This window comes from Haliaeetus albicilla, chromosome 11 (genome assembly GCF_947461875.1).
Source record: "Haliaeetus albicilla chromosome 11, bHalAlb1.1, whole genome shotgun sequence".
NCBI lineage: Eukaryota > Metazoa > Chordata > Aves > Accipitriformes > Accipitridae > Haliaeetus > Haliaeetus albicilla.
Genome location: NC_091493.1, coordinates 34,136,714 through 34,155,294, shown reverse-complemented (window position 1 = coordinate 34,155,294; position 18,581 = coordinate 34,136,714). Strand labels below are relative to the sequence as shown.

At 40.2% G+C, this 18,581-nt stretch overlaps 1 long non-coding RNA gene across 1 annotated transcript; it reads right to left on the bottom strand.

Moving 5' to 3' along the window:
• Positions 1 to 15,700: 15,700 nt before the first annotated feature.
• On the bottom strand, positions 15,701 to 18,214 carry LOC138687634 (uncharacterized). The gene is made up of 2 exons (XR_011326763.1): positions 18,085 to 18,214; positions 15,701 to 16,713 (listed from the first exon to the last, which is right to left on the bottom strand). It is a non-coding gene; the product is annotated as an uncharacterized lncRNA (long non-coding RNA).
• Between the last annotated feature and the right edge of the window lie 367 nt (positions 18,215 to 18,581).

The window sequence follows — 18,581 nt, the reverse complement described above, 5'->3', positions numbered from 1 at the left end:
TGAAGTAATTGTTACCTGTGGGCACAGATTTAGAACTTCATGCTTCAGATTCCAAAAGCACAAATGTCTTTGTTACTACCACGTTGTGTGCAGCAAACAAAAGGGATGCTCACAGAATCAGAGATATGGATGTTAGGCTGCACAATACGTATTTTTTTTACATGCAGAAAAAAATCACTCAGATAAACAGAATATTTGGTATCATAAGCTCTTGTAACCAAAAAAAGAAATCAAAACAATAAGTGGTGTAATTTTCCATAAAATGAGCAGGATGAAATCTACAACATGTTGTTTATTTACAAGCATACACAAAATTAAACTACATCTCCTGTTTAATTTACAGTATTAAACAAAGGCACAATATCAGATCTTGATATCACTATGCTAATTCAGGATGTGTTCACTTTCGTTTTATTTCCAATATTTAGTTCTTAATGTGATCTTGTGCGCCAATCTGGTATATTTATATAATTACACACATATTCATGAGATGATATTATATAATTACAGTATAATCTATTTCAATGTAGCCTTTTTGCACAAGGCCAGCAGCACACAAGAAGCTCAAAAACTCCATCTTGTGCGATGATCTTTTTAGTTCTTTGGGATTCCTTAAAGAGTTCAGTAGTGCCCCTGCTCCATCGCTGGGCAGACTAGAGGACAGGGAGGGGTATCAGGGTTGTGGGTAGCATGGCTTGTACTATTTGGGTTCTCTACTTTCCACAGTCCTTAGGGGGCAAATACAACTCCAAGGTAGTCTTGAAGCTGCTGTTACTCCAGGAGCCAGGTGATGCCCTGAACATACTGGGAAGCCATGAAGCACGGAGGTAACTCAGAGGTATGTGAACCAGGATCTGGTCCCCAAGATCACATAAAGAGAGGAAAAAAAGAGATTGACAAGAATTCTTGCTTTTCTTTTTAGCTCCTCTCTGTGTTTAGGGGGCTTTACTGAAATGATGTGACTATCATGAAATGATGTAACCCTTACGAGAAACATATGTATGCACATGCATGTGAAACTCTTCTTTCCAGATTCCTCCTTTGCGAGTGTGAAAATGAGAGATCTCTCATCATCTGTGAGAGGTGGCATCACCTCCCCACCCAAACTTCTCCACAATCCCTCAGAGATCCTTGGTCCCATTTTCTCCGTCACTGCACTCAATCTTTTCCTCACAGTTCAATTGAACATCTCGCTCTCCAGCAACTACTCATTCCTGAAGGACCTCAGTGTCAAGCACGTCAACTGCCTACGATCTTTTCCTCAAAATCAGGCTGTTGCTTCATATCATCTCTGACCCTATTTCACTGGCACTGCACTATAATGCCTGAAAGCTCTGGCCATCAGCATCTGTGCAGCACTGTGTAGGTGGGAACAGACTTGACATCTACAGGAAACTCACTGTCTTCTCTGCAAGCATGTATTGTTTGTGTCTCCAGGTTGTAAGCAGATACCATTTTATAGCTTTTTTTTCATGCCATTATGGGCCAACACAACAGTTAAACTTGAGCAATTATGGCCAAGGCACTGCATCCACAGCAAAAGAGAAGATTCAGAGTGAATTCTCTGAAAGATGTAACAAATGGTATGTTTTCTCCTCTGCCTCCACTTCCCCAAATCCCCCAACAGCCATGAGATGATGAAGGAATGGGAAGGAAGCACCTGGCTTCATGTAGCCCACTGTCGTCTCCCTCAGGAGGAGCTTTTAGGGGCCTCTGCTGTGCTGCCTTAGAGGAGAAACTCAGGTATCAGCTTCTCTAGCAAGCGGAGGCCCTTGCACGGGGGACAGGCAGGCTCGAGCAAACCGGCTGGGGAAATGGGTATTTGCACAGCAGAAAAACATTTTTTTTTTGCAAGTCATTTTCTCTATTCCCTTTTGGTTTTACTTCAGCTGCTTGTGGGTCTGTAATTGTCCCTCCTCAAGAGTCAGTTTTATCTTCTGGTGGTTTGAACAGTTTAATCATCATTCAAAAGCCATTACAATGGGTTTCATCACCTTCAGGCACACACGACCATTACACTACTTCTGGAGTATCCAGTGGGCAGAACACAAGGAGATGAGTCAGGATGGACAAGCTCTAATTTCAGACTAAATGCCTTCAGAAATTAGTGGCAATGGTCTAAAAAGGTTTAAAAAGTAACTGCAAGTGTCACGGCTTAAGGTTCATTATAGAATACATTCAAAGGGCTGAAGAGCTCTGGGTACCTGCTTGGAAGTACTCAATGGTTACGGTAGTCAAGACAGGTAGGAAGGTCATTTGAAGTGTAGCTTAATGCAATCAAAAAAGAAAAAAAGATTTCTATTCACAAAGGGAAGATGACTAAAATAACACCCAGAAAACTGATACAATGGATATCAGAATGGCACCCAAAGCAGCAAGAAAGGTAATTACCAGACTCATGTCATACAGGAAACACGTGGTCTAAATTTTGCTTTTTGGTATAGCTCAACTGCTCTGTGATATTCTACCCTAGCAGTTGCATTTTGTTGCTTTTTGGATTTCTGATGAGTTAATATAAGATGGGGTTAGGGCTGGCTTATAGCCAGGCATGTGACAAACACAAAGATTTCTTCAGTGTTCTTGAATACAAAATACACACTCAGTTAATGCATCCTTGGTGTAAAGCCACTGAAATCAGGTATTGTGCAATAAATCAATTTGATTTTACAATCTGCAGTTGTGCAATTGGTATTCAACTGACCTAAACTGGATCTCATCTAACTAGCTATTTCACTTTCTGGAAGATTTTCCTCCCTCAAACAGTATTTCTTATTTTGTTGTGGTTTGCATTTTATACCAAAAAAAAGTCATGTAAAGATATACCCCAGACCCAGCTGTGTCCCATATATCTGTTTACCGAAAACGTGAAATTATGCAAGCCTTGATACAACTGCTCCTGTGGCTGTGTTTTGGAGTCTTCAGAAATGCAGAACAGAGTAAGCATTTGTACAAGGCTTGCAATCCTTTTAGATTAGATATAAGGAAGGAGTTCTTCACTGTGAGGCACTGGAACGGGTTGCCCAGAGAAGCTGTGGCTGCCCCATCCCTGGCAGTGTTCAAGGCCAGGTTGGATGGGGCTTGGAGCAACCTGGTCTAGTGGAAGGTGTCCCTGCCCATGGCAGGGGGTTGGAACTCGATGATCTTTAAGGTCCCTTCCAACCCAAACCATTCTATGTTTCTGTGTTTAAAAGAGAACCACCATCTGTACTATGAGACAATTTTTAAAGCATTTTTGTTCCTAAAGTCATAGATTACCACTTATGTGCTTTTGTAAACCCTATGACAAATTTAGCCGCAGCTTGAGTACCTAAATAGAATAAAAATATAACTTTGTGTCTTCCATCTTTTTATTTTATATTTCTTGGTTTGGATTTATATCACAACCACTTGTCTCAAATAGGAATGAAACTTTTTTTTTCTGCTGAAAGGTATGAATTCCTGAATGGCAATTTAGCATGTACACTTCAGGGAAACACTGCATGACTTTTCATATGATTTATATTAACCTTTCATTAAAAATGAGCGTGATTTGGATCCTACTGCATAAGAGCAGAAGAAAGTAAATGATAGTCTCCAGAAACCGGAGCCTTTTTTATCTAACTGGAGAGACTGAGAATTGCATTATTATTATTTGAAATTTTCTCCCTCCTTTTCATATGTTAAGAATACTAAGATAGCTGTTGAGAGTAACAGGAAAAAGCTGGGGATCTTTATCAGTTTGGGGAGGTGGAGTCATAGGGAGTGAGCTGGTCAGGGGCCCTCTCTCCTCACATCTAATAAAATATCCAAGGTTCTAGTGGGAGAACGATTAAGTTTTAGAGCTGATCCATTTGAACCAGTTTGCCCATTAGCCTGTGTACAATCAGGAGTATGGGGCTAGAAGACACGTTCTTGCCTGTTGGACTCAACACCAGCATCACCGGCTAAAACCTACAACGTTCTCACGCAGAAATCCAGAGTAAATAGGGATATTGGTCCCTGCTGGCCTTAAAAACTATGAATGTATGTCCAATATAGCCACATCCAAATGAAGATCATCTACCATGTAATTTTCAGAGAGATTGGAGCCATGGCAAGGGTGGGACAAGAATAGCATCAAATAAAGGCAAATATTCCTGAAATCTGCATGCTATTATTTCTGCCCAGAAAAAGGGTCTGCAGGTCCAGGATGGTGGTAGTGGGAAAGAACATCTGGCAGCTGGAAGGTAACCAGAAATAAGGAACATATGGAAAAGGGGCTGTGGAGAGGCGGGGATGGGGTTGTTTCCAATACCCTGTGTCATAATGCCTAACCCCAGATTTAGTAGGGGCCACTGAGCGGGTTTGTGTGGTTGCCAGTGCTTTGCGTAGCATTATTGTTGCTTTGTTTTGTTTCTAAGGAGAATTACAATCTGTTACTGTATTAAATACGGGGTTTGTACGTGTGTAGAGATGCGTGTGTTTCTCTTCTGCTTTAAGGCATGGTTTTCAGCTTCAGAAATAATTTTCAGATTCAGAAAGGGTGGAAGAGCCAAGGAAATGTGAATTGTTTGTCTACATTATCTGGGAACTACATGATTTGCTGTTTCCTAGGGAAAGCTCTATAATTTGATTGCAGATCTATATTTAAATGTGGGAGAGAGTCTAAAGGGGACCTGACACCTCCACTGTGAAAATTCAGATAATACAGACTTCAGGAGTTTAGAGTTCAAGGTATTTACATATTGATGTTTTCCAGCACTGGTGCAAGCAATCTAACAGCACAGGATGTGCTACCAAACGCCTGTTTGGGTTGGGTTGGGGGGTTTTCAACTCTCATTTAAGTGCGAATTCCTAGATATCTGAATTTACAAAGGCAGGTCCACTGGATTTCCATTTGCATATTTTTGGCAGCAGTCCACCTCATTAATGCAGGAAAGAATCAGCCAATATTATAAGAAAAACACATATGACACTCAAGGGAATTAGAAATATATTGTTAATTTGACGGAGTGTTAATAGGCCCCCTAATGTCACCGGTTTTTCCTAGCAGTTGTCTGCAATGTTTATTTCTTGTTGGACCAACAAAATCCCGGTTCATATTATAGACATGAGCTCCACAGTGATGGTGGCTCTTTAAGAGAGATGTGTTCTCCAGCAGGTTTTCAGCGTTTAGTGCTCCTCTTCATTTTAATCAAAGAAAAGTCTCTAAGTCAAAGGAGGGAGGAAATCAAACTCTAACTTAAATCTCTCATGTAAAAGTAGATATTATTTTTGAATGATGCCTCCTGAGAAACTTTTCATTGACCTCTAAAGCAGAAAGGCTGCAATGGAGCGGTTATCAGGTTTAACTTTTGTGACCCGCAGCTGAAATCATTGTAGACTAGTGGCTAGAGGGAGATTAAATTCAGAATGTCCTGTAAGCTGAAAGAAATATGAATCTAAGCAGCGCTCTTTAAGAAGCATTAAAGAGTGTGTATAGAAACTTAAAATTCCTCTGTGTTAAGTTACTTGGTATTCCTTTGCCGTTCCTCATAGATTTATAAAGGACTACACCATTATTTTCGACCTTTTACTGCTAAGGGCCAGGAGGTTACAAGTTTTGCTCTAGTAATTACCTATCAGTCTAACAAAGTAACCTTAATTAGTGGGATTTTTTCATACCGTATATAGGAATGGGGCATGGTGTGAACACATGTTATTATGATTTAACACCTTGCTCAGATCTCATGTATATCCTTTGTCTTCTGCTGTCACCACTGTAATTAGGCAGCAGAGGTGCAATATATTCAGATTTTTTGTCAATACCTGCCCAAAGCTCTAAATGTATGTGTGATGGAAATGAAGGCTAATATGCAAAGAAAAGCTATAATGACCATTGGAGACAACCGAGCTCCATTTAGCTCACTGTAGTGAGCTCACTCTAGTGCACATGCTTCATTCGTGTGATCACTCTGGTTTCATCAAGATGGATTATTGCTTAGAAACTTAACCCTTCTCCCACTAGAATCTCGGATATTTTATTAGCAGAGCAGAGAGGGGCCCTGTTTTTTTTTCTCTTTCATGTTAGTGCAAATCTGTTTTATCTTACCTCAACCTGACTTTGGTTCAACCTCAACAGGTTCAGGAGTGCTGCAGACAACAGTAGTATGTCATAGTCTGTGGATTTTCAATTCAATTTGCACTGATTAATCAACTTCATTTTGTATAAAACCCAAGCAGACAATCCCATGCATCCCTGTACCATGCTTCCCTCCCTCCCTCTGTATTTCCAGTGCACCAGGACTTGAGAAAACACTTCTTGGTGAACACTAGGAAGAATGTTTTCCATCTCTCCCTGTCCTTACACACCAGGACACATACATCCAGTTATTTTGTGTAAAGGTCACAGGAAAAAATGAAATTAATCTGTGCAACTAAGTATTGCTAGAAATACTCATTAGATAAAAGATTGGTTGGCACAGTTTCCTAAATGTTCCAGCTCCTTCTCATTTGTTTCCTGTCTAGCAATGAGATCTCAGTCCCTAAAGAGTTTCTTCTCCTGATCCCAAGAGCAAAATTTATTCACTCAGGGATTAAAAGCCATGCTGTATGATACAGGTAACTAATCACAACTAATCACATAACTCAGACATTGACTGCCAAATAATTTCAATGAAATCTTTTCACCAAAACAGGAAAGCAGCACAAAAGCTCTTATGAAGGAAATGGGATAATTTTTTTTTTTAATTCTGCCAAGACACAGTCAGAGAGCAGGAAAAGGGCAAATTTCACTAAATAAGTTATTTGTTGTAAATAAGATGATGATGATGTCACCTGCTTTATTCATCAAACATATATTGTTCAGCAGATAGCAAAACCAGTACCCTTATTATATGAGCGACCTGCTTTTATTATCATTTGAACTTTTCCCTCAATGTATTATTTGGAACTACCAACAACACTTTACAATTGCTGCAACAGTAAATTACTTATTTCTAAGGATCCCCATTGCAATTCTCGTTGCGATAAAACAGCACTTGTGCCCAGTGAAATTTATGAGCTACCAGTTTCTAAAAGAACTTTTCTTATCTCTTACTTTTTTTCACAACCTCACGGGAAATCTTCCTCCAAGCCACCTTAGGATATAGTTCATTAAAGCTGTGTACATGATGAAGAGCCATCTGGGAGGGAAGGGATGCTGCTACAATACATCGTAGGAGAATGGATGCAGAATACACAGGATATGTATGATGGGGGAGGGATGAAAAAGGATGAAAGTGGCATATGGGAATGCGATCTAAGTACTGGGAAAATATAAATTATTACAAAGGCATACATTAGGCTTTAAATTAAGTTGAACAATTCCTCCCATTAAAGTCCATGGGACTTCTTGAAACTAAAGTAGTAATTAGTATGAACTAGAGTACACATTTTGCAAATAAGCCAAGAAATCACCTAAAGTAGGTAGTTAAAAGTAGACCTCTAGATTCAAGTGAATTGTCTAACTCTTCTTCATAATTAGGGGGAAAAAAATAGGCACTGCAAAAGCAATTCATCCTGTCAAAGAAATCTAAAACAATCAGATTAATTGCACCTTATTCTTCCCTGGTGACTGTGACAGTCACGTAGGAGTCCAGACTCCATCCAGACAAATAGCTCAGATGAAGATACCTGTATTTCAAGCAGCTAAAACTAGGTGAGAGGAACTTTACCCCCCATGTATGTGCATGTTCCATCAAACTCAGAGGAGAAATAAGCAACAGAGGGAATAAACAAAATTTTTATTAATAAAAGACACATCCTCCTACAACTCTCTTTTTTGTGGTATAATAGTTATGTTGCTCAGTAGCTGACTGAAAAGTGAAAACTCTTCATACATGAATTATCCTTCAATGTAGTTAAAAATTATAATTGTTAACAAAGTTTCAGGATTAATTAAATGCTTTTTTAGTTATGTCTTTCAGTTATAATATGTAACATAAAAATATTGAAAACCATCTATCCCAGAGGTATATGTCATCCTTTACTTGAAGCATAAGAGTCAATGTTCTGTAAATATCTACTTTACACATTTCTGCCTAATGAAGACACAGTGAGAATCTCTCATTAAGTTAATGTGTCAATCTATCCATGTTACATCATCAGGATAGTTTAACAAAATAAATGTATCAACATATGTACCTTATGTTTAAAACACAGAGCTAAGAAAATAAATACTGGCATTTACAAATCTAAGGCAATAAACCATCTCTGAAGGTAGATATGCAAGATGATTTCTTTTTTTCCACTGGTTCCTGTGCAAGAGGCAATGTATTTATTTTCCCCAATAGGCTTTCTTGCCAGAAAGGAAGATATGTGGCTAAAAAACAGCACAGGAGGAAAGGCTTTCACAGCTTTACTCCTTTACAAGTCATCTATATGTAACAGGGCTTTAAAAACATTTTCATTTTTATGTACATATCCATAGTATCCACCAATACAATATCTCAATACTGTGCACAAACTAAAGTACGCCTAGGCAAGGCTCAATTCTCACTCTGATTTCTACCAGTGCAGCATTGACTTCAATGCTCTTATTTCAGATTTTCACTAAAGGAATTGAAATTGGAGGCAGACTTCTCTTTGAGCAGCACTCAGCATTATGTAGTTCAGCAGAATTTACTCAGTTTCTATTAGCACTTATTCAAAGTTGGTCACAAGTGTCAAATGAAGCTCCCATTTACAGAAATCAAGGTACTTAATTAAAATCTTACCAATAAAAAAGGGATTTTCCATTGTGTAATTGGAAGTCCAGATACTTAATCCTACTTAAAAATAACAAGCACTCACACTTTTAAATAAAGAAGTGCCCTTTTCATTTTACTTTCAATAGTGTGTGAACAGTAAGCTCCCTATGGTTTTAACCACTGAATTCTTATAATTTAAATGTTTTTGAACTTCTGGTAAATGTTCATATTTGTTTTTGACTTTGAATTTTACTATGTCATTTTATACTGTGAAGTTTCCTAGAGCCTTGTCAGGATAGGGAAGTTTCCTTTAGAAAGCAAGTTTTCATCAGGATTAATAAAAGAAAGAAGGCTGTATTTTTTTAATTAGTGTTGAGCACTATCTAATATGCCAAGTCACTTGAACCAGCAGTTCAGGGTCAAATCCAAAGGGTTTGATACTGCTTTCCTACCTGCCCATCAAAGGTAAACGATGAGTTAGGGATGTGTAATGATGATTTAGAGTCTGTGTAACAGCAGCTATCTAGCATGATGGAGATCCTCTCCTCTACAGACTTCAGGTTTTCACAACGGGAGTCTACATCTCATGCCCTAATTTGACAGATGGAGAACCAACGTACGGAGGATGGGATAAGATATATCTCAGGTGATCCAGCAGGGCAGGTCTCTTTAAAGCAACCAGTGCTACATCCAGTAGGTCAGGCTGCCTGAAAAATAAATTATCAGGGCCTCAGACTCCACAGGTCCCTTTCAGGAAGCAGATAAAACACTGAAAAATCAATCCTGAATGTGGAAGACACATATTTTGAATCAACAGATCTTTTTGACCAGTGGGACCTCCAAATGCAGAAAGACCAGCACAACGCTGTGTTATAACAATTACACCATTTATTTCCAAATTTACATCCATGAGCATGCTCACTGAGTTTCCTGAGGCACTATAGCAACTTATGAAATGATTGGGAAAGTATTTATTTAGACATTGTTTAAACAGGACCATCTGGGAATTCTTTTTAATATAAGCAGAAACTAATAGAGAACTTATCCATTTGGAGGGATACTGTGCAGGGACTGGTGTGTGCTTACATGTTCAAATTAAATTGCCTTTTTGCTTGTTCTGCATACCAGGCAAGTTATGAATCCTTGTCTTTGAATAATTTTATCTACAATTTGAGATCATTGTGCTGTGCTGGATTACCATGGACAAAGTATTTTTAATCATTGCTGAAGTGCAGGTGGAGCAGCAGAAGGCATCTCAGGAGTCTTGTAACATTCACCTTCTTGCATCTGAAGACAAAACAAAACTGTGAGGTTCCTCTTTGTAGAGAACCTCCTCCTCTCCAGAAATCACCATAGGTTTTGGCAGAATAACATGCCATTTGGCAGGCTTTGTGAGGGCTCAGGAATTGCCAGGCCTTCATTTGCCAGGAAAGAAAACTGATCCAAAGCTTAAAGGAGTCAACTGAGAGTGTTCTTCTACTGATACACAGACCCAGTCAAAATGGTCACTGGGGTATCTCTGCCCTAGTGAGCTCTGTTACCTATGTGAGCAGGAATGCTGTGCTGCTGTACACCATCCTTCAAAGCCTGGTCAACAGCACAGGTTAACTAACAGTGTGATGTGTCCCTCAGAGGAACAAACTTTTAGAGGTGTGAGTTAAGGGCTTTGGAGATGTCCAGTCCTATTTACCACTGAGATATTTGTTCAATTTTTAATTATCCTCATGACTAGAGCAGTTATATTACAGCTTAAAACTCTGTTCATCCTCTACACTTCCTTTGCTGAGTTTGACATACTGCAATAAGCTAGAACCTTAATTAAAACAAAAACTACGAGAGTCCTTCTCAACTATCCAGAATATAGGCACCTAAATTCAGTGCCTGTTTTCAGATTCCTTTGAAATGGGTGGACAGTCATCCACGGAGATCGCTGAACTTCTGTGAGGTTTCGAGTCTTATAAAGATGCTTAACTTTCCTGAAATTAGGCAGCATTAAACTGTGAGTCAAATTTAAATTCACCTTCACTTCCTATCCATAAGCCAAGCTGTGTGCAGTATTCTTAGTCTAGAAGCTTACTCCAAGAGGAGTCTGTTCACAACAGACATAACACAAACCATAGCAACCATTTAGTTGATAGGATCAAAACTGCAAATATAAGAATATCTGTTGTGCTCTTATTCTAATTATTATCCACTTTCTCTAGTTTTCTCCAGAGATTTGAGACTTGTTTGTTGCAGCAGACATATCTATTATTAATCTTTAGGTAGTTAGTAGAATAATTTGCAAGATTCATTAACAAGTATCACCTTATGGATTACTAAAAAGCATCTATGCTTTTGCTAATGAGCCCCAGTAGTGCAATACTTTACATATTTTATAGCCAGACAATTATGTGATGCCTTGCTTTTATAGTCAATCTGAAAATAAATTGTTTGGGACATAAAGATAAATAGCTAACACGAGAGTAGTTAGCACTGGGAAATCTTGCCTCCTGAGCTGTTGAGTTATAACTGTGAAGAGATGACACATTTTCAAAGCATTCTTTTATTATTTCTAAAATCCTGCAGCCCACAAAAAAATGCCTGTTATTCACACTTAGGATAAATCATAACAAATGCAAAGAAAAAGGAGCCAGGGAGTTTCAGAACTAAACTGTTCCTCTGTGGAATGTTTTGTTACTTTGCTTTTAAACAGGTTCCGTCTAAAAATAATGTAGATATTTAACACTTGCCCATTTAAAGTGATAATAAAATATGTAATACATCAGTAAGTATCTGGTGAAATCATTCAGCTCTCAGAAAATGGCAGCAATTAGTATTTAGCGTACATTCACATGAACTGGTTACCTCCATGAAGTCAAGTCATTCACCAATTTACATGAGTGAAGAATTCACCTATTTCTTCTCGCATTCATCCAGGAAAAAATATTTGCTTCAATTCCGAGGTGTCCTTGAGAAACAACACGCTGTTCTTTTGCTTCACCTGTTATTCTAGGTTTCTCATTTCTCCCTTTTGTCATTGTCCTCTTTAAAAATATCAGTAAAGCAAATCCATCACAAGGGGTGGCAGTTCAGGCGTCTGGCACTGGCCTGCCTGTATGTCTCAGCACAGCTCTGGAGGGACCACCTTGAGGCATATGGGAATAATTCACTCTCAGTGCCCATTAAATCTTTAGCCTCCCCTTTGAGACTGCAACAAGGGTGCCAATTAATGTCAATTGTCGTGGTGGTTTATGTGACTGGGACACCTGCCCACGAGGAGCTGAACAGAGATCACTGGCTGAGATGGTGCAGCCCTGGTCTGTGATGCACCAGCATGTAAATAATTTCACAGGTGATGCAGCAGTCTTGACTCATCACAAACGTCGTTCATTACCAACACGGTGGAGTTCGACCAGAGCGGAAGGCTCTGTAGCACAGCTCGGTTCTGCTGTGGTTGGCTCCTCTTTCCATGACCTCTCTCTTGCAGCGGGGCTGACGTCCTCTATTTTCTTCTTTGCGAACTGACAAGAATCAATGCTTCATTGATAGCTGCTGCTTACACAGCTTTGCAGTCTGGCAGGTATAGACCAAACTTGTGAAAAAGAAGAAGAAGAAAGAAAAAAATACTTCTATTCTGTGTAAAACCCACTAAAAAACAAGTTCTGCAACAAGTGAAACATCTGGCTTTTTGCCTCAAGCTTGTTAGGCATTCATGATGACAAGGCCAAATTATTTAGACTGAAACTTCCTTAAAAAAATGCTTACTGCCCAGCACCACTCCATACAGCAAGGAGTAGGTGATGCCCTTCCCATCACCATAGATTAGCTTTTCCTCGCACTGCAGAATTACATTTTTTAGAAAAAAGCCCCTCAAGTCAGCCAGGCCAGCCCAGTTCCACGGCAGGTCCCCAAAACCCTGCAGCAACTCCACAGCGGGCTGGTAGCTGACACCATCCACAGTGCCTTGAGAAACAACCTGCTCAGCGTCTCCCGCTCAGCCTGCCGGAGGCTCCGGCCCATGGGGAGATACTTGTGTGGGGCAACACCACGGTTACTGTTGCAATCTGAGGGAAGAAGCTAGAAATCTTTTTAATTTTTTAATTAAGGTAGTGTAAGGCTTAAGAGATGCACAAGGCGTTTACAAAGTTCTCAGATTGCTCGGTCCAGAAACTAGGTTGCCCACCCAGACATCAGCTCCTCTTGCAGGACAGCAGAAAGGAAAAATTAACAGACTTTGCTAGGATATCCCCACCTTTTTGTCCCTTCCTGACTTTCTGGGAGCTATACTGGTAGACTGAGTCCACTAAAACTGTGGAACAGATTAAAAAAATGAATCACAGTGTATTTTAAGGACAGTCGTATATTTAGACTGGATTTTGACAAGTATGTAATGGTGGGGGTCTTTCTTCCCTCAGGACACATTTGTGATAGGTGTAAAATGGGTAGCCATGTCCGTAAGACAAAAAGTCTCAGTATCAATAATGTCATCTCTGTGTCTCTCGGTGCGCCAGGTTCCCTAGCTGAGCACACCAAATCCCACGGCAGAATTGTATCAGGCAGGGCAGACATATCAGACAGACTTCAGTCTGTCTTCAGAGTACAGGCTCCTCTCCTCACCTTGGTCTCCACTTGCTTGCACAGCTGCCACGAGAAAGGCAGGATGGAATCACAGTGGTTGGATAAAAACTTGCGAGACCAAATCCTACCTTGAATTACATGAATGAAACTGGCACTAGCAGAGTGAAGGAGAGAAAATCTGAGCTAACGTGTGCATCTCACAGGATCCTCAGACTGTGGGTCAACCCAGAGATGGCGTTGTCAGCAAGATCAGCATTTCCATGGGGGATGGAGTTTCCCATTGGTATCGTTGTGTTATCCTCCATCGTGCAAGAACACCAAGAGGAAACTGAAGCCAGTTTGCTGGCACAAAGGGCTGTTCCAAACAGTTCTAAAAAAACTGCTTAGAAGATCTCACAACTCCCTTTCCTTCCCAGTGTTTGTTCTTACCTGTTAGCAAGGCCTATAAAAAATTCCTTCTGTATTTCTTATAGAAGAGAGATACCAGTTCCAATGTCATAGTCCCATTCTGATGTCAGAAAATGAATCGATCTTAGAAAAATTTCCCCATGTTTATAACTACCATCAACTTTCTGTCCCTAGACATCACATAGCAGTGCCATAGGAGGTTAGACTTGCAGAATTCATTTCAGCCCAAACCTAGGTGGATTTCAGCAGTGGAGAAAATGGCCCGATAACTGCACAGATTAAGAAGGTGCATGGGGTTCTCTTGACCAGAAGCCATAAGTCATGATGCAAACCTAGCACTGGGTAAAGAAGGCATTTTAAATTGTCTGAATCTGAAGTATTTTTCATAAAGTTGTCACCACTTAATTTTTTCTATGAAAATATTCCCTCTTTCCATGAAAAATATATTTTGTGATTGACAGTAGGATTTTTTTCTTCCCCTTTACTAGCTGTTTCTTTTTTCAGTGTTACTGTGGCCTTTTTTTTTCCACTCTGTCACCAAAAAAAAATTTGAAAAAGAAATCAGCAAAGAAAAAAAAAAAAAGAGGAGGGAATTAAGTCTTTAATTAAAAATTTTAAAAGTCTGTGGGAAATCTCACTTAGGCTTTCAGAAAAGCAAAATGTTTTAACCAACTTTGGTATCAACAGATAACACATGTTTATGTATGCGTGCATGTGTTTATATAACATTTGGCGTGGCAACTTCTTTGGAAAGTGAATTCACAAATGAAATGCAACTTATATCTATTTCTCTTCAAATCTCACTTCTTTACAGAATAACTGTTGTGCCAGATGCAAGTTATTTAGGTAGTGTTTGTTCTATACCTCCACAAAAGCAGGCTAGAAATACTCGAGCAGTTATCAATTATTGTAATTTACTACTCTTCGAGTGTTTCTTAGCTTATTAAAAAGAGAGTGGAGTGTTAACCAGAAACCATCTCCTGTAAGCTTTTACTCTCCACAGCTCCCCGTGTTGTATCACTAACTGTACCCTGTGGTGACTGGGAATAACCGGCCACATCTCACCCTTGGGTTTCAAATATCCATCTTTTGGCAGCGGGCAGCTAATTTTGAGAGTAAACATGGCAAAATAAACTAGATGGTTTGTGAGTGGAGGAACTAATGAACCTTGGGCTTCCCCCAGCCAGGCTTATGCACCCTGTCCCGCCTACAGACCATGTTTAAGTTTCTCTTTCTGCCTCATATGTTTATATATTTCCCCTTTCTTTTTCCCAGATGTAATCGCTCACTGATTTTCACTGGAATAATATTTGGCCTCGTTCCTTGATTTTCGGTGGAGCCTGTGTTAAAATTAATTGGTCCTCCAGGACCAACAACATTTGTCGATATCGCCAATAACCTGTTACATACAGAAGCAGATTCTGCTCACCCAGGGGAATAATTAGGGAGAAAATTCAGTGCAGAAAACTTTATGGAGATTTTTTTCCTCTTTTCCTCACTGGCGTGGGCTTTACTAGGAAATTGGCTTATAGTCCTGACATACTGATGAACTGATTCATATGACTGAACGGCTGTCAGTGCATATTTGAACTCATTGCCAGCGAGTTCAGTGAGATCTTACTTTGTGCCACAGTACAAGATGGACAATTTTCTCCTTTTCTTCCAATGTGTCCAGCTATTCCTTAGTTATATTCGGTTTTTAAACTGGCCCCATCACCTTGAATTCTGAATCACCCATCTGCCAGTAAGCTACGAAAACTGCAGAGTGGTAATGCCACCCTGCAATTAGTTGTACAGTATAATTAGTGTATTTTCCAGGATTTCTGAGTCATGTCTTTCCAACAGTCTGCAGTGAGAATTATAGAGGTGTTTCAGGCTTAGGTGTCCATGGGAATCAGATCCCTTTTGTGAGAAGCTCCTGAAAACGTTAAAGACTATTCAGAACAAAATTAAATTATAGTGAGATATTATTATGCTGGAATTGAGAACTGATGCTGGATTGCACACATATAGGCACAGAATTGTACAAACTGGAATAAAAAAGAATAAAAAGAAACTTCTGAATATTAAACTTTGCTTGTAAGCATGTCAGGGCAACGCCTTTATCTTCTTACAAATCTAGATGTCATTGAACCCCTAAAAAATCATGGAATAAATACCAAAAATCAGACATTTTAATTACATCTCCCATCCCTCCAGATTTTTCCCATGCATAGTGCAAAGTTAAGGGTTGCACCCATCCACTGTGCAGGTGCATCCCTTCTTTGACAAACAGTAGGATTTCCCTGGGATCAGAAAACTGCAGGCAACATGGAGAAGTTCTCATCCGAGCTTCCATTTTCTTATCCCTTTGATGTCAGACTCACAGGGAATGAAAATGGCCATCCGAACATTCACTTCTGCTCGACAGGGCTGTTCCGTTGCCACCCCAGCAGCCAAACGTCAGAGGGATCCCGCGGAGCTTTGCGAGGGGTGGCAGAGGCGTACGCTCATGTTTATTCCGTACCGCAGCGAGGTGTGATCGGCCGAGTGCTAAGCACTGCACATTTACCCATGCATAACCAGAGTTTTTCTCATTTAGCCAATTGCCCTGCACTCTGGCTGTGGGTGGGTAATTTGCATAATCATTGCCCAGGTACAGAGCAGTGTGTGCATCCCCCTGCTCTGGCAATCAGCCACCGCTCACCCAATCAGGGATTTGCATAATCCCTTTGCAGCTCTTTCCCAGCAGCTTCACTCTGGATATGCAAATCCCTCCATTCTCGTTGGCTGCTGCGATTCCTCTGTGCCGATTGGTTTCTCTGCTGCTTATTTTTCGGATGTTTTCCAGCAGTAAAGACATTTCTTTTGCTCCTGATGCCCTTTTCCATGAAAAGAAGAGAGAAACCAGACTGAAATCTCCACGCAGATTGGTGTCTCCAGCAATTTCTTCTTCCATTCCCTTTTGATCTTCCCTGTCCTATCATCCCACCCAGGGCCAGGCTCCCAGGCAGCTGACCTGGTTGTGGCTCCACCAGAAGATCCATGTCCCGTTTTCCACTGGAGCTTTGCAAGATGACAGGTACAGCCAGGCCAGGTCCTTTGGGAAGGAGAAAGGGAAATGAGAGGAGGCAGAGGGGAACACAGGAGAACCTACGAATGGATAGGTCACCTCCAGAGATATATGTCCCAATTACCTTACTGTACTTAATCTATGTAATTTCTACAGCTATTTCTGGCCTTTCTGCTCCTGGACCATTGAGTCTAATGTGTTTTCAGGGCAACGCAATATATACAAGCAGCTAACATGAGCTCCGCAATACCAATGTCCCTCATGTATCCCATTTAATACCACTATATGTTACATAGCTATGAAATGTAAAGGTAAAATCCTGACTTCAGCAAGGTCAGTGAACAGTAGAAGCACATTGCATGAAAGCTGCAGGTGAGTGTGGCTGATTTTCCTTTCAAATAATTTTAAATTAGTATATGTAACTCCATTTCCTTTTAATGTGTTGTACCAATGCACAAGAAAATCACATATAATGAGTGCATGATGAATCATCAATCTCAGAAATAAGGTTGATTACCAACACCAACATTATCATAATGTTGAGGTCATGCCTTCAATCTGGAAAAGGTATTTTAAACCTCAGGATAATTACTTGGTTTTGAAAAAAATAAATGGTATTAACTTCAACTGCTAATGGAGTAAAAGGTGCTCCCAGTCTGACTTCTGAGGTCATAGGCTATTTGTGATATACAACATCTTTTCCAAGACCTTTCAAGGAAATAACCTTAGGAATGATGTATGGCACAGCCTAATAGTCTAAGAAGAGTCTTTTGCTGACCAGTCAAATAGTCGTGCACTCAGATTCCCCACATTTTATGATGTCACAGAATACCATAATCCATAAATCTTTGGTAAATACCTACTTATCTCTAAAGCACCTATACACATTGTTGACAATGTTTTTGTAGAACTGTAAATTCTTACTCGTTACAGGTATTTTAATGTTTCTGCAGCTCAGATATTTACTGATCTGCCCTAGGAAGAAATATGCTTGAGGCAAAATTTTTACTTTATTGCTGTCTGTAATAGGCAGATATTTTTCTTGCAAGGGATTTCCTGCAATAAATACCATTGTCATTCTTACGACTGAAGTTGTTGCCTTGAAACACCTTGTCCTGAAATACTGCCTTCCCAAGCCATTATTATATAATTACTACAGCTTTTGACCTAGTTACACAAAACATACAGGATGCTGTTCTTTTCTCTTCAGTATTCCCAAGGAAAGGACAAAGAAGAAATATTTATTTTTCAGGTGAAAAATCGGTTAACTTAGACCTACCAGGAGCCAGGTACAAAACCCCTCTGAGTTGTCTCTGAGGCAGTATGTGCTTTGTAGCCCCAGTGAACACCCCTGTTAGCAAGGGATTGCGAAAAACACGTTAGAAATGATCCAATTACCAGTAAACTCGTCAGATCACAGGGTGACAAAGGAGTTGCTTGAAACGGTACCAGGGTGTCACAGACTGACGAGACTCTTTCTACTGCCTGTGAGCTCTGGTGTAACGCACGTGCAACAGAGGTGGGTTGAGTGGATTGAGTTGGGTGGAGGAGGTCTTGAGTGGGCTCACGACCACCGTCTTCCATTCTCAGCCGGTATACAGTGCTGAAGGGGCAGAAGCAGAACCATCCACCAGAGCAGATCTTTCCTGTTGGCTTTGTGGGAAGACAAGCAAACCAGAGGAAAAGGAAGGTTCAGTGGGGATAGTCTAGCCCGAAACAGTAGCCACATTCAGCCACTTTTATGAATGCCCAAAGCAGTACATACAGTCCATGTACCAATGCTGAGGATGAACGATTCCGGTCCCCATCTTGTCTTCATAGAGTTATCCAAACCCCAGCACTTAAAATGCCTTCTACATAGAGGACTATGGTTGACATCAACTCAAGGAGGCCTG